The sequence below is a fragment of the Zalophus californianus genome, chromosome 15, assembly GCF_009762305.2.
Source record: "Zalophus californianus isolate mZalCal1 chromosome 15, mZalCal1.pri.v2, whole genome shotgun sequence".
Classification (NCBI taxonomy): Eukaryota; Metazoa; Chordata; class Mammalia; order Carnivora; family Otariidae; genus Zalophus; species Zalophus californianus.
This window is the reverse complement of record NC_045609.1, coordinates 64,222,497-64,240,208: the sequence shown is the minus strand read 5'-3', so window position 1 is coordinate 64,240,208 and position 17,712 is coordinate 64,222,497.

The following is a 17,712-nucleotide window of genomic DNA, read 5'->3' as shown; positions in this document are numbered from 1 at the left end:
AATCCTCATTTGAGTAAATCAGCTATAATACAAAGACATTATCAAAAACCAAAAGATATCTTGATAAAGTCCGAATAGTTCATTTTTGCCCTTGCTTCCCTTGCCTTTGGCGATGTTTCTAGGAAGAAATTGCTGCGGCTGAGGTCAAAGAGGTTGCTGCCTGTGTTCTCCTTTAGGATTTTGGTGGACTCCTGTCTCACGTTTAGGTCTTTCAACCATTTGGAGTCTATTTTTGTGTGTGGTGTAAGGAAATGGTCCAGTTTCATTCTTCTGCATGTGGCTGTCCAATTTTCCCAACACCATTTGTTAAAGAGACTGTCTTTTTTCCATTGGACATTCTTTCCTGCTTTGTCAAAGATGAGTTGACCATAGAGTTGTGGGTCCATTTCTGGGCTCTCTGTTCTGTTCCATTGTCTGTTTTTGTGCCAGTAGCATACATCAAGATAAAAAGCTTTTGCACAGCAAAAGAAACAGTCAACAAAACCAAATGACAACAGACAGAATGGGAGAAGATATTTGCAAATGACATATCAGATAAAGGGCTAGTATCCAAAATCTATGAAGACCTTATCAAACTCAATACCCAAAGAACAAATAATCCAATCAAGAAATGGGCAGAAGACATGAACAGACATTTTTCCAAAGAAGACATCCAAATGGCCAACAGACACATGAAAAAGTGCTCAACATCGCTCGGCATCAGGGAAATCCAAATCAGAACCTCAATGAGATACCCCCTCACACCAGTCAGAATGGCTAAAACTAACAAGTCAGGAAACGACAGATGTTGGTGGGGATGCGGAGAAAGGGGAAGCCTCCTACACTGTTGGTGGGAATGCAAGCTGGTGCAACCACTCTGGAAAACAGTATGGAGGTTCCTCAAACAGTTGAAAATAGAGCTACCACATGATCCAGCAACTGCACTACTGGGTATATACTCCAAAGATACAAATGTAGGGATCCGAAGGGGTACGTGGACCCCGATGTTTATAGCAGCAATGTCCACAATAGCCAAACTGTGGAAAGAGCCAAGATGTCCACCGACAGATGAATGGATAAAGAAGAAGTGGTATATATATACAATGGAATATTACGCAGCCATCAAAAGGAATGAGATCTTGCCATTGGCAATGACGTGGATGGAACTGGAGGGTGTTATGCTGAGCAAAATATGTCAATCAGAGAAAGACATGTATCATATGACCTCACTGATATGAGGAATTCTTAATCTCAGGAAACAAACTGAGGGTTGCTGGAGTGGGGGTGGGGTGGGAAGGATGGGGTGGCTGGGTGATAGACATTGGGGAAGGTATGTGATATGGTGAGCGCTGTGAATTTTGCAAGACTGTTGAATCACAGATCTGTACCTCTGAAACAAATAATGCAATATACGTTAAGAAAAAAAAAGGAAGAAGAAGATAGCAGGAGGGGAAGAATGAAGGGGGGGAATTCGGAGGGGGAGACGAACCATGAGAGACGATGGACTCTGAAAAACAAACTGAGGGTTCTAGAGGGGAGGGGGGTGGGGGGATGGGTTAGCCTGGTGATGGGTATTAAAGAGGGCCTATACTGCATGGAGCACTGGTTGTTATGCACAAATAATGAATCATGGAACACTACATCAAAAAGTAATGATGTAATGTATGGTGATTAACATAACAATAAAAAATTTTAAAAAAAGATAACAAGTGTTGGCAAGGATGTGGAAAAACTGAAACCCCTGTACGCTGCTGGTTGGGATGTAACATGCATGGTGTACCCTCTTTAGAAAATGTTATGGAACTTCCTGAAGATACTAAAAATAGAAAACCATAGACTCCAGTAATCCCACTTTGGGGTATAGATCCAAAAGAATTGAAAGCAGGATCTTAAAAAATATGTCCTCTTCTTTTTTTACTGCAGCATTATTTATAATAGCCAAGATAGGGAAACAACCCAAGGATCCATCATTGGATGAGTGAATAAAGCAAATGTCACATATATCTACATGGAATACTATTTAGACTTAGAGAAGAAAAAAAAAAAAAAAAAGAAATTCTGTTGTATGTGACACCATGAATGAACCTGGAGGTTGATGCTTTGTGAAATAGGCCACATGCTAAGTGAAACAAGCCAGTCACAGAAGAATGACTACTGCCTGATTCCACTTATAGGAGATACCTAAAATAGTCAAACTCAGAGGCAGAACAGAATGGTGGTTGCTAAAGATTTAGGAGAGGAGAAAACGAGTTGCTTTTCAACAGGTATCAAGTTTCAGGTATACAAGATGAACAAGGTTTAGGTATTCTCTGTACAATGTAATTTTTTACAGTTAACAAAATCGTATCATGCACTTAAACATCTAAGAGGGTAGATCTCATGTTAATGTTTCTACCACAATTTAAAGATCAAAAAGCTGCTTGATTCAAACAGAAAATTAAAATGTTCAGTTTTATTTAAAAAATGCTCTTAGTAGATAATTGGTGAAATGTGAACACAGTGCAGATAGTAGTTGAAATATTTTCTAGTGAAAATAGTAATAATTAAAATTAAGTCAATGTTAGCAATTAGATTATTAGGAATCACTATCTCTTAGAACTATAATAAAGTTACATATCTGCATGATGACTATAATATATAATCTAAAATAGACAAAATAAGATTAGCTATATATTGTTAGTTGGTAAAGCTGGATAACAAACACATGAGGGTCTATTACATTAATCTCTATTTTTGAAATTTTCATCATAATATGTTAAACAAAAATAAACACAATTTCTATGAAAAAGATAGGCACCAATTGCCAACACAGCAATAGATCAATGAACTCACCAACAGTCAGCAAAGTATAATTTGCAGGTCCTAAGAAGACTCAGGATAGAGACCAGAAAGATAGATAGATACACACACACACACACACACACACACACACACACACTGAAGTAATAAACTACCTTTGTGACTGAAAACAAAGGTGGTAACAGCAGCAGAGAAGAGAGTTTTGGGAATCAAAGTTTGAATCAGAGAAAGTGCTTTGAAGAAATAAAATTGCAAATAGCTGTAAGTATAGTCTTATAATAACAGTGCATACTTAGTTTGGAAGTTAACCATAAATTGTTAAGAGGATTTTTTAAACCATTTTTTCCGCAAAAAAGCAGTTTACCTTCCATGCCTTCCTAAAACTATTCTCTATAGTCCCCCCCCCCCCCCCAAGTTTAAGTGGTGACTTTGTTGGACAAGTCTCAGATTTTGCCCACTATACCAAGAAATGAAAGCCATGATGCGGAATCAGAGCTGGGAGCAATGGTGCTGGGACAGGTTCAAATGAAGCCCATCACTTGAGTAAAAATTTATGTCCTGCCTGTGCCGTGCTCTGCTGTGCATTTCAGTTCAGGGCCTAGAAGAGATTTGTCAAAGGAACGTAACAAGATGTATGGAAGTAGCAGGTAAGAGTTTTGAAAGCCTTTATAAACTAGAGTAAATCTTGAAACTTTAGGCTTAATCTCTGAAAGTTGGGCTTCTAGGTTTAAGCACAGGTTAACAGATGACATATTGTTCAGGGGAAATCAAAGTAAGGAACTTCGGAAAGCATGTCCCTAATAAAACTAAGAAGTCTCCGTTACATGGTGCATGCATGCAGTACCTAAGAGAACCAGACAGGTACCTTTAGAGAACCAGACAGGTACCTTTACTGGGATGGCAATCAGCACTGGGGATTGGAAAAACCTGGATCATGTGGGGTTTTTTGTTGTTGTGATTGTTCCTGTTTTTGTTGTTGTTGTTGTTTGTTTGTTTTTCAAGAAGGTGTCCTCCATGGCTCATTCCCAGCCAATGGTTGCCATGCTAAAAGCCAGGCTTTTGTGTAACAGTTCTTCAGATTTTTTTAGGAAGAGCCAGAAATTTAAACGAGTATGTGAAATCTTCTGTTTACATCACGTTGGCAAGATGTCCAAATTTATTAAGTCTTTGTGGGCATGCCTACCAAACAAAACCCAAATACAGGTCACGTTCTGTCTGAAGATAGCAGGTTATGCAAACTCTGGTCTATGTTCATTCATCTTTTAAATCCCTGTCCTCTGATTTTTTCCCCATATTTAACTTGGTTCAGGACTAGCAGCAATATTATTCCCGCACTGCATTTGTTTTCTTGGACCTTTCCTGTTGTTTCAGACTTTTAAAAAAAGTCTCATTTCTGAATCCTTCTTCATTTTGTTTGTTGAATATTGTTGCAGAGAACATAAAAGAATGAAAATGAATGGGGAGGGAGTTGGTAGAAGAAACTGGGGACTAATCTGTAAGCTTCCTTTCCTTGGGCAGTTTAGAGCTTGGTGCTAAGGAAACCCACGTTAACAGTTTCACTTTTATGTGAACTTTCAAAGAATAAACAATAGGGTTCTCTAACCAGAGCTGAAAAAGTTGTGAATCACTGTGTATAACTTAGACTTCTGACAAAATAAATAAATAAATAAGCTAAATGACTCTTCCATTGGTTAGCTATGCTGTACGCACAGATGATGGCACACAGGTATCTCCGATTTTTTTTTTAGAGCATGAGTTTTTTGTTTTTTTGTTTTTAAAGATTTTATTTATTTATTTGACAGAGAGAGACACAGCGAGAGAGGCAACACAAGCAGGGGGAGTGGGAGAGGGAGAAGCAGGCTTCCCGAAGAACAGGGAGCCTGATGCGGGGCTCGATCCCAAGGCCCTGGGATGAGAGCCTGAGCCGAAGGCAGACGTTTAACGACTGAGCCACCCAGGTGCCCCGGTATCTCCAATTTTAAACTGATCCAGCGAGGCAAGTAAGTGTAAGCATTTGGGCGGAAAGGTGGGACTACCATGACGATTACTTACTGAGTCTTCCAGGCCACAGTGATATAAAGTGGGACACCCACAAATGCCTAGGGGAGACAGGATGTTACGGAGAGACGGCTGGTCTGGGAGTTGGAAATTAGGATCCAGTCCCAGCTCCAGCTGCCAACAAGCTGTAAAAACCTCTTTCTGCTCCTAGGTTCACTATTTATTTACTATTTATACCTTGCCAATTTCCAAAACAGATTGGAGGTGGCTTTCAATAAAAACCACTAATGTATCAGAACTCTTTTATAAGGTAATAACTTGAGATTAAAAAAAAGGTACTTACTAAGCTAAGGGAATATGATGTAATGAACACCCGCTGCTGCTGTGAGCACCACGGTTACAGAATAAAACAGGAGACAAGTTACATCCCTGTCATCATCTATGGGTCTCAGTTTTCTTATTTACAAAATGGGTGGGAAAAGAGAGTTGGATGAAATCACTTTTTAGGTCTTCCAATTGTTTCTGTTACAATATGATACATACATTTCTAAAAAGAATTCCTCACATTCTGCACAATCGAACACTAGCAGGGCTTATGGGAAAATTTGGGGTCAGGTACTTCACTCATAACCTACGTAACATTGTAACCAGAGAACAATAAGAATAAATAACAATGCTAATGAAAATACGGGGGGGGGGGGAGTTTAAAAGAAATACAAAAATCCCAAGTGAACAGATACTACAGTACTTAGAAGACTTTACCAGGGAGGGTCCTGAATATAGGTTCATGCAAACCTATATAAAGAAAAGTTGGGACTTCCGGGTTCAAGGATGGAATGCACACAGATCAGGTAAGATGTAAAAGTAGCATTTCAAGGGCGCCTGGGTGGCTCAGTCGTTAAGCATCTACCTTCAGCTCAGGTTATGATCCCAGGGTCCTGGGATCGAGCCCCGCATCGGGCTCCCTGCTCCACGGGAAGCCTGCTTCTCCCTCTCCCACTCCCCCTGCTTGTGTTATCCTCTCTCGCTATGTCTCTGTCAAATAAATAAATAAAATCTTAAAAAAAAAAGTAGCATTTCAAGACGGAGCAGAAGCCATGGGACTCCACTCCTCAGCAGACTGCTCATGGACTTTCCGTTCAGTCACAGAGAAATCCGTGACCAGGAACTGGTCAGTCTCAGATCACCTGTATTTCTAAAAAGATGTCTGAGAATTTCTGTATTGGGCGAGACATGACTGGAAAGCTTTAGCTACACAGAATATCGATTTGGGGAAGAGAAGGCCACTAAGACTCATAAATTGTAACAACACAAAAGCCCATAAGAAAGGATATAGCCACAAGGAGGTTACACTCCAAAATTGCAACCTAGAAAGGTTGTGAGAGATAATGTAGGAGAATTTTGAAAAAAAAAATGGGGGGAGGCATGAAAGGACACTAGAAGATGGAAGAGAAGATAGTGAATATGTGCACAGTGGATGTGGTAGCAAACTGAATTAAGAAATCTTGTTTGACCAAAAGAGAATTCATGGAAGCATTGAGAAAAAAAATGGATGGAATTATCCAGCCATCCCCATGTTGGGGGATAAAATTCCTTTAAATCAACCAGGGACAATTTTGCTCCCCAGAGGAATTTGGGAATGCCTGAAGTGGTTTTGGTTGCTCCAACCAGAGATGTGCTACCAGCATATCATGAAAAAAGCCAGTTACACAACACACAGGAGAGGCCCCGCCAACAATGAATTATCTGACCCAAAGTGTCAGGAGGGCCATCGTTGAGAATCCCTACTTTAAATAAAGATAGGGCCACTTTTGCAGTCTGGAATCAATGCTTCAAATATGATTAATAAGTTTTTTTTAAGGTAATTTTGCATGACCCATTCTGCTTCCCATGACCTAAGTGGAAGTTGTACAGATTTTTTTCAATCCGTGGTGTGATGACCTTGAGACACATCTATTCCCACCAACCTGATCCTTAAAGCCTTAAAATGAAGCTTGGCTCAACCCTGATCCATGTCTGAATGTCATTTAAAATGTTCCCATTTAGATTATTTTCTGCCCTTTTCTATGATTTAGTTCTTTTGACTTTGAACAGATTGGTGTTTTGACATAGAGAAATGAACTTCTGGTCCTGATTATGACTCTTTCTCTTCCTTCAGTCTGAGCCATTTCTGATGTCCTGAGTTTTATCACTCTCAAGTGGTATTCATGACAGTCAATTAAATAGGGGGGGAAACTCTCTAATTTTCACATTTTCAGTGTACAACCAAGTTTCTGAACATTTGATGGCCCCTTTGTGCTTCCTCAAGGTACTACCTTTATGCCAAACATAGTTTTAACTGCTAAAAATATGAAAATAGCCCTTAGATTTATAATACTTGGTTTGAAGAAGATGAAATGAATCAGAAGAAAACAAAGAACTAGAGTCAAAAGAACTGCTTCTATAGGAAAGCAGAAGAAATATGTTCTTACAATTACATAAGGAGAAAGATATCAGCACAAACAACTGACATCAGCATTTATGTTTCTCTGGGATTTAGAACAAATTGCTGCATGGTTTAAGTTTAGTTAACCTAGAATCTTTAGTTTGGAAGTCAGTAGAGAACTCAATTTCACCTTTTCGGTGACCCTGTGTGCCCATAGTGGATCTGATTTGAATGGAACATTATTATAGAAAAATCTGCCCTTTTCCAGCTGTTTCAAATGCCAATTGTATCTGAGGCTTCTCCTATAAGGGGACATTAATATCTTTTTCTGACATTTTTCCTCATGATTGGCATTCACCAGAAATTTCTCCTCGGCCATTGGTTTCATTAACATTATTATTGCTTTTGGTTGGCACTCTTCCCTCTACCTAATCCTGTAAAAATCAGAAGGCATTTTTTTTTTTTTTTGTAGATTTTATTTACTTACTTGAGTGAGAGAGAGAGAGAGAGAAAGCACAAGCTGGAGGGTGGGGTGGGAAGGGCAGAGGGAGAAGGAGAAGCAGGGGGCTAAGCAGGGAGCCTGACATGGGACTTGATCACAGGACCACAGGATCATGATCTGAGCCAAAGGGCAGATGCTTGACTGACTGAGCCATCCAGGTGCCCCAAAAGGCATTTTTTTTTTAAAGATAAAATTCTCATTCTCATACACATGCTTACCGCCCAAGAAGCCCACAGGAGCACAGGCTACTGTAGATGGAACAGTTGCCAAGAGAGTGTGCTCCCAAACTCTAGGCAGAGGAAGATGTTTACAGTTATAGATTATACTTCTCACTAATGTTCCAGAATAGTAGAGAGAGAGAACGTGCTTCCACCTCTGTACCATAAATGTCCCTCATTCTGAGGACAATAAAGGGACATTTCATGGACATCACATCTACCCTTTCTATAGCCTCAGTGAAAAGCAGCAATACACAGTTAACTAAAGAGATGGCTAGAAAGTTTCAGTAGAGCACAATGAAAGGAAAGGTATAGTAATTTCTTCACTGGTCTCTGAGAGTATGTGCCTATGTGTGCAAATGCTTGCAAGTCTGTCTGCGTACAAAAATGAATGCATCTCACTTTTGTGCTCTTCCCAGTGGATCCTGAATTTTAGGATTTATGAGCTGTCAGAATTTCAGTAAGTGAAAATGTCATCTTATTTCTAATGATATATTTGATTAAGCCATGCGGATATGTAATAGAGATTCTTAAGAAGTTTACTGAGACCAATCAGTGTGTAAAATTCTTTCTGTATTGGTAACTAGCATTTATGGAATGCCTCCTATGGGCATCAGACACTATGCCAAGGGTTCTACACAAGTTATTTTATTTAATTCTCCTGTGGCCTAGAATTACGTGTTTATGAAATCATTCCTTTCAAGGGAAATATATTTTCCAGCCCCCTTGAAGTTAGGTGGGGCCATGGGGACTGTTATGGTCAATAAAACGTGGGCAGGAGTAATGCACGCCATGTTCAGAACTTTCCCTTCCTATCAGTCATGGGCTCCTTTGCACGCATACTCTTTCTTTCCTCATTGGTTGACTAGATGGAGGAGGTCCAGGGGAGGATTCTGAGGCCAGTGAGAGCCACTAAATGAAGACTGTGTGGACTCTGTGGAGGAAGGCCACTCAGGAAAGCGGGTGGGGATTAGAAAAACTGATGAGTTTTTATGAGAAATAAATAATGCTAAGCTACTAAGATTTCATTGCTGTTTCTGTAGCAGCTAAATTATTTAAGCTAATACAGCAATTGTTAACTGCAAAAAGAGTGCTGCTGTAATAAAAGAAAAACCTGAAATATGTAGTTTTTGCCTTATAGGTCAGGTGATATGCAGAAAGGAGACGGATAAGAGAGGCTCAAAGGATGGGAACTCATGTCATTCATGGCAAAATATTTGGTATAACTATCTCCTGTCATAGCATAGAAGGTAAAGCACACACCTTCCAAGCCAGCAGCTAGTGCATGTTGGATGCTATAGCTGCTTTGGTGAGGCTTTGTAAGAAAGAGATGAACATGGGAAAAATCTGGCTGGTGTATGAGTAGAAATGAAATGGAATAGAGTCAGAAAGCAAGTGCCATGTTTCTAGAAAAGCCACCTGCTTTAGACACAATAAGAGATGGGATGTTAAAAGGTTTAAGTGTCAGTGGTCCACTAAAACGGAGATGAGTAAAATGTCTAAGGAAAACTATTAAATTAGGAACGTGGCTTCTCTTTCAAGTCTGGAAGCTACCATTTTCTTGAGAGAGAAAGGAACAATAATACACAAAGGACAAATAAAGGAAAATAAGTAAGGGAAAGGAAAAAAATAGAAGAGACCTGAAACTAAGTCTAGAAGAGAATGTTAGTGGGGCTGTTGGCATGTGGAATTAATTGTAATCCAAAGACCCTGTGTGGGCAACTAAAAACCACAGCTAGTAGAATGGCTAAATTTAGAAAGACTGACCATACTAAGTGCTGATGAGGATATATGGGGACTAGAACTCTCATATACTGCTGTTGGTAATGTAAGATGGGCTAACTACCTTAGAAGTCACTTTGGAATTTCTTTAAAAAGTTAAACATAAACCTACCATCTGATCCAGCCTTTCTGCCCCTAGGTATTTATCTAAGAGAAAAGGAGGCATGTAGCCATATAATGGCTTATGAGAAATATTCATAAAAATGGAAACAACTTAAATGTCTATCAATGGATGAACAGATAAACAAGTATCAAATAAATATGCTGAATAAAGAGGCTAGGTAATAAACAGTAAAAAAAAAATCATATGCAGTGTTATGGGTTGAATTGTGTCCTCCAAAATTCAGTAGTTGAAGTCCTACTGACAGTTAATTCAGAATGTGACCTTATTTTATACAGAAGTAATCAAGTTAAAGTAAGGTCATTAGGATGGATCCTAATCCAATATAAGCAGTATCCTTATAGGAAGAAAACACTTGGACACAGACTCAAATGGAAGAAAGACCACGTGAAGACAAAGAGAAGATGGCAAAGCAAACCAGTGAATTCTCTGTGCTTTCCTTCTTTAAATTTTCCAAATGGCAGTATCACTGTGGTTAGTGTGTCTCTACTCTACCATCATATACGAAGTATGTGAAGAGGAAGGAAATAGCTTGTCTTTGAAAGTCATAGGTAGTAAACCAGGAAAAGCCACATCTATGATATGAAGAAAGTGACTCATCACCCAGAAATGCTGCTGGATGCAGTGACTTCATGAAGCTTTGGGGTGGTATTAAGAATGGTCTAATGGATAGGAAGAGCACAGCTGAGACACTGTTCTAATCTCTCTACACCTTTAATCTCTTGGGCTGAACTACCTTTGTACGTTGCCTTACAGGTAGTGAGACAATGTAACTCAGATATGGGTTAAGGAATATCAGTAAAATATTATATGGTCCTTCTAATAATGGCCTCCAAAAAATCGCTTTTGGATCTCTTACAAAATTTCTCTCTTCTCCTCTCCTCCCTTCTCATCTCCTTCCCCTCTTCCACTTTGTCTAGACAGATAGAGGGGGTCAGGTGAAGAACTCCTAAGACTTTCAGGGAGCCCAGAAGTTCTAGAATAGATGAAAGGAGCCCAGATCCCAGAGGCACTGCTTCAAAGAGCCAAGAAAAACTGCCCATTTGAATACATGCATACTGGAATTTATGGGAACAAGAAGTAAAATAACTTTTACTTGGGTTGGCCAAGAATTATCAGGGTTTGCTTGTTAATGAAGCAGCGGGCCTTACTTATCCTGATGCACATGTTTCCAATCATCTACAAAAATAATTGCTCAAGTTTGTTCAGTAAGTTAGCTAACATGTGGTGGATTAATCAAGTTTTGGTTTAGTTTTAGCCTAAAATGAAGATTGAAGAAACTTTGATATTATGTCATTGTGCAAATACATAGAAAGGGGATCTTCCTGAGCCATAATAGAAATAGACATTTGATCTGTAAACAGGGTGTGCACACATGCACGTACACATCCACAATTTGTATGAAATTCTTTCTGCAACCATGTGACTCTGTGATGAATCACAGTGATTCAAATGAGTTGAGAATGGGGGAAAATCACCAATGTCAGAAAAACATTAGTTGACCCTTATCCTTGCCAATTTACAGCAAATATAATGGATTGTGAACATGAAAAAAGGGGGGGAAAGTCAGTGTGATGTTAAATGGCAACTGCTATAGAATATGTCTGAACAGAAAAATTACTAATGAGGCAGCCCAGGTCTCAAACCAGCCATACAAATGCCAAATATAACTGAAAGAGTGCTGCAGAGCAGGGACGCGGTGAAAACACAACCCCAACGAACAGACTTGCAAGCCCATAAAGAGAGCTGAACGGGCGAAGTGGGTTACCTGGAGGAGGAAGCATTAGACAATCACAGTTCACAAAGTGCATTAACATCTTAATGAGAAACCTAATACTGAGCTACTTGCCTAGTGATTATTTCCCAGGATGACTAATCACAGAGGGAAATAAAAAATGAAATACTTTAGAATTAGCATCATTGAGAAATCAAAGGGTACTTGTTGGTGGGCGGGGGGGGGGGGGGCGGAGGGGAGGTGGGTAACAACCAGAAGATTTTTTTTTTTTTTTTGCCAGGAGTTTGCATAGATTTACTACTTTTCTTTGAATGTTGGAGTGTATTCAATTTTACTGGCAGTATATTATGATCAGACAGGATTGGATTTTTTCTTTCTATTCAGGCGTGATGAGGTGCTGACTATAGACATGAACAGTAGGCAACGCATAACAAACAGACCCCAACGTCACAGGAGAGAAGAAACAGAGATCTATGATTGTACTTCTCATAGGTATTCAGCAAAGTCTGATTTAGTCATTGCAGAAGGACTAGTGCGTATACGTACGGTCTGTGCTTGCCTTTACAAGGTATTTCAGCCCTTATTAACGATATCATGAACAATCTTGTAGGGTTTTATTGAATCTTCCTCTCCCTCCCTCCCTTCGTTCTTTCCTTCTTAATAGATGCAACACATATTGCAGTAGATCTTAAAAATACTTTACATGACTGGAGACATTGTAAACACTTTTTGTTTTGCAAAGATGAAAATCATTGTTTATATAGTTCTAGAACAAGAGTAAACAACATAAGACACAGAGAAGCACAAGGAAAAAACAAAACTTAAGAGACTTCTTCCCCCCATCCCCAGTACCTTCTTCCCTTCCCACTCTCGTCCTCCATCCTGCCTTACTTTTCTCTACTCTCTCCTAACATGTTCTTTCTACTCCCATTCTCTGTCCTTGTCATGCTTCCAGGGACACACCTAGGCAGTTTCTACTTCTTCTCATCAACTCCCAGAGAGATAGTAGGGTTTTTCTCCCTCTTTCAATTTAACTCTTTTTTTGGATAAAGTTTTCTCAAAGCCCCCCAGTCTAGGTCTCTCTTGACTTTTGATAGTCTTTTGATCATGTCTTCATAAGATACAGAGAACATCTTCCCTTATACCCAGTATTGCTCTGTCTGCCCTCCTGGCACTGCAGAGGTGGCTAGTGTGCTAGACGGGCTTCGCTGTATGCAAACCTGCACTAAGTCCCAACTCTGCCATGAATTCCCTGTCCTCAGACAAATTCCCTCACCTCTGAACCTCCACTTACTCAGCTATACAACAAAGGCAATAATACCTCTTCCTCAACTAAATATCACATTACGGATCTCTCCATTACAAGATATAATACATGGAAATTACCTAATCACAGATTGTGGCATATTGTAGGCCCCCAATAAATATTAGCTTCTTGGCAACTCCAGCCTTTCTTCTTAATCTTGCTATTAAGAGCCAGCATGCAGGTTTGTTCAATCTTTTTCTTTTTTTGTCCCTTAACTTCCTACTTAATCAGTTGCGGATTCTTCTCTCTGTGTTGCCTTAGATTTAGATAAAGACTCTTGCAGGCCCAGGATGGTTGGTAAAAACAACTTCCCTCTATTTGCCTGCCTAACAAGGATGAATGACTCTATCTCTGTGGTTTATGTTGAATGCCTGATAATGCATCTCCAAGAGAAGCACTTAGCAAGAATACCCATAAATATGGCTATAATGTTTATTCAAACTACTCTATTTGCAAGGCCAAGTATACAAATGAAGGATGAAAACAGACAAAATGTGTCACTGAAATTAGCCTGCACTGTTTGTGAGGCGGATAATAATAATACAGTGTGTTGTCTCTTACAGCCTATGTTCCAAAGAGCTTTAGTTACAGAAGAAAGACTTATTGTAAGAATGAGAAATTTATTCTCTTCCATCTTAATGTGATATCTGCTGGTTGGGGAATGCAGGTCACAAAGATGTGTTGCTAAAAGTGCACTCTGTGGAAGGTCCTTTGCCTCTCCAACCTTGGTATTTGAATATTACATAAAGTCAATTTATATTCCTTAATCATACACAAACATTGCATCTCTTTCCCTTAGCACCATCACAATCATGTCCCATAGAAATGGAATAGAACTCAGAAGTTATTTACCATTAACAAGAGAAAATAAAAGAGAAGAGAATAGCTGTCTGATCACGAAAGAGCAACTCAACTTAATCTGTATCGATTACAGAGCTGGATGGAGGATAAATGGCTGAGACACAAGAAGGCTGATTTTGCCTCAACAGAAGGAAGGAAAGAAGGGAACGAACTAAAAATATTAACTACCCATTATGTATGAACAGCTGTATGTAAAATTTTCATATTTTATCTCATTTTTTTTATCTTTAAAAGTTGCCATTTTACACTTGACAAAAAGAACAGACCAGAAATGGTTATGGGGCTTGTGGTGGCCACTCTGCTAGTTAAGATCCTACCTTTATCTCCATTTATGATTGATTCTAAAACACTTCTCATTCTACCATTCTGTCTTTATAACCTCAGAGAACACTCTCACTCCTCGAGCTGCTGAAAAATTCAATCAGTGACTGAACGGATAAACACTCTCAATCACTAGAAATAGGTGCCTAGAGCCTGTAGGAGCAGAGCATTGAAGAGAAGCTCCCCCAGTAGGTGGAGGCTGGACTTCCACTTTAGTTTAGTATCTTTGAATATCTTTGTTTTTGTGTTCATCTCTCTTCTTGCTACCATTCTCGTAGTCAGCCTGTTGGATCTACATCCCTTTTTAAACAGCAACAAGAGTAGTCGTTTTTACCCTCTGTTACTGGTGTCTTGCCAAGTACTTTATAAACATAGCCACATTTAGTCCTTAGCACTTACATCAAAGGTTGTTTCTTCGTCCCAATTTTTTCAGTTAAGGAGAGTGGATTTCAGAGAGGAAAGAAACTTGCTTGAGGACTTGCAGGTAAGACATTTGAAAGCTGGAATTCTAATCTATATCTGTCAGACTTGAACAAAGGTTCACACTTTGGCCTCAGAGATCTGAACATTATTTGGGGAAAAAAATACAGTAGAAAAACAACAACATTTCCCATGTCAGGGATTTGCCTCAGAAAATTTCTTGTACAAGTTAACTTAGAGGATGACACAAATGCTGAACCTGGCCCTCCTGGTTTTCAGGCATGAGATTAGTTTCACATATTCTCCTAGTGCTTAGCTATCCACAAGAACTCTCCTTGTTCATTTGTCAGCTTGCCCAGGCTTCTCTTTTTCTATTGGAAAATAGAACGGGGAGTTAGCACCCTGTACCTGTCCATCAAGCTAACAAATTGGTTAGAACTATCGAAGGAAAACAATGGACTTGTCTACCCCTATACACATCCTTATCACCCTCTTGATCTTTGAGGGAATGGGCATCATTGCTGCAATGCAACTTCATTTATATTTGGTTCCTTAACACATAAGTGAATGCATAAATACATGAATAAATAAATGAACAAATAAGTAAATAATCAGAACCCCAGAATATTTTCTTTGTTTTCATTCCAAAGCACGCATTGAAAAAAGGAAAGCCACGGGATGACTTGCATGCATGGAAACTTTGGCTTGATTCTTATACTCCCTAGGTTTGCAGAGAGAGGTGAGCCAACACACCACAGCTGGGGCTCAAGTAGGACAACATTTAAACAGGGATCTGGCTTTTTGCTGGGGGTCTTCATAGTCTGTTTCAACCCTCTTGCTGCCTTCATCTCATTTCAAACCAAAAAGTCTGGGAAGGGATCTCTCAGGTCTGCTCTTCTTTTGTAGAAAAGAGTGGAGGCGGGGTAAGATGGCGGAGGAGTAGGAGACCTGGGTTTCGTCTGGTCTCAGGAATTCAGCTGAATAGGGATCAAACCACTCTGAACACCTACGAACTCAACAGGAGATCGAAGAGGAGAGTAGCAACAACTCTCTGAACAGAGAAGTGACCATTTACTGGAAGGTAGGCCGTGCGGAGAAGTGAATCCGAGGCGATATTCGGGAGGATAGACGGCGGGGGAGGGCGCCTCCGTCGGCTGCTTCTGGCAAGTGATAAAGCCGCGGAGAACAAAATCAGAAGTTTTAGAAGTTGGCTCCGCTTAGGGACATCGCTCCAGTGGCTAAGCGGGGGGTGGAATCCTCCCGGGACAGTGTGGTCTCAAGACCCTCGGGGTCACAGAAAGACCGGGGGTGCCTGAGTGCGGCAGAGCTCCCAGGTATCGTAGCGGGGAAGCCAGCTGCAGAGACGGAGCCGAGGTGCGGGCTCTCAGCTCGGGGTTGCCATAAACTGTGATCCGCGGCCCAGTCGGGCCACTGCTCCTCCAGCAGGGACACAACAAGCCGCAGAGCCGGGGAGACTCCCCTCCCTCCCATGAGAGGAGTGGCGCGGGAGCGCACCGCAGGGATCTGCTGGGTTTGGAGACTCCACACGGGTCAGGTGCCAGAGATAGAAATGCTCGATCACAGGCCAGGTGAGCACGGAGTGCGGCCGGAGACCGGGGAGGCGGGAGTGATTGACTGCTTTTCTCTGGGGGTGCACTGAGGAATGGGGCCCCGAGTTCTCAGCTCCTCCGGGCAGAGATTGGGAGGCCACCATTTTCGCCCTGGTCCTCCAAAGCTGTACCGAGAGCTTGCAGGGAACAAAAGCTCCTGAGAGCAAACCCGAGCAGCTTGCTTAGCCCTGACCGACAAAGGCGGGGCAATTCCGCCTCCGGTGAAGACATTTGGGAACCACGGCAACAGGCCCCTCCCCCAGAAGATCAGCCTGAACAGCCAGCAAGCCAAGACCAGGTTTAGGGGAGTAAGTCAGAGGGGGAGATGAACCAGGAGAGATGATGGACTCTGAGAAACAAACTGAGGTTTCTGGAGGGGAAGAGGGAGGGGGGATGGGTTAGCCTGGTGATGGGTATTGAGGAGGGCACGTTCTGCATGGAGCACTGGGTGTTATGAACAAACAATGAATCATGGAACACTACACCAAAACAAATTATGTAATATATGGTGATTAACATAACAATAAAAAATTTAAAAAAAAAAAAGAAGAAGAAAGGGAGAACTCCAGCGCTAGGGGAATACTGCACTTAGAATTCATGGCTTTCTTTTTACCATGATTCTTAGTTCATCAAAGTTAATTTTTTTAACTGTTTTTTTTTTTGAATTTTTCTTTTTCCCTTTTTCAACCAACATCTTATCAATCCCTTTTAAAAAAAAAACATTTTTTATTTTTCATTTTTAGAGTTATATTTTATTCCTTCATAATAGTTACCCTTATTTTAGGCATATATACATAAGTTGTTCTCTCTTTAAAAATTTGAGATACAGTTTCTTCTAAAGATCAAAATATACCCTAAATCACTAGTGTACGGCTTTGTTCTAGTCTCCTGCCTGATCACATTCTCTCCTTTTCTTTTTTTTTTTAAAACTTCTTTCTTTTTTCAAACAACTTATCTTATCAATTCTGTTTATAAAATCTTTTATAATTTTCATCTTTACAGTCATCTTCCATCCCTTCATTGTATCAACCCTTATTTTGTACATATATGTCTTTCTTCCTTTAAAATTTTAGGAGGCACTTTTTTCTAACAGACCAAAATACGCCCAAAATCTACTGTGTGGCACTGCTCTATGCACTAGCCTGATCATATTTGATCATATACTGCTTTTTTTGTATTGTTCTCTTTTTGTTTTTATCTTTTTTTTTTCTTTTTTTCCCTCTTTCTTTTTTCTTTCTTTCCCTTTCTTTTCCCCTGGTTTCAGGTCTTTTCTGATTTGTATAAAGTATATTTGCTGGGGACGTTGTTAACCTGTTAGCATTTTGTTCTCTCATTCATCTATTCTCCTCTGGACAAAATGAAAAGATGAAAAAAATCACCACAGCAAAAAAAACAAGATGTAGTACCCTCTGCCAGGGACCTACTCAATACGGACATTAGTACGATGTCGGACCTAGACTTCAGAACCATGACTTTAAAGATACTAGCTGGGCTTGAAAAAGGCGTGGAAGTTATGAGAGAAACCCTTTCTGGAGAAATAAAAGAACTAAAATCTAACCAAGTCGAAACCAAAAAGGCTATTGATGAGGTGCAATCAAAACTGGGGGCACTAACTGCTAGGATAAGTGAGGCAGA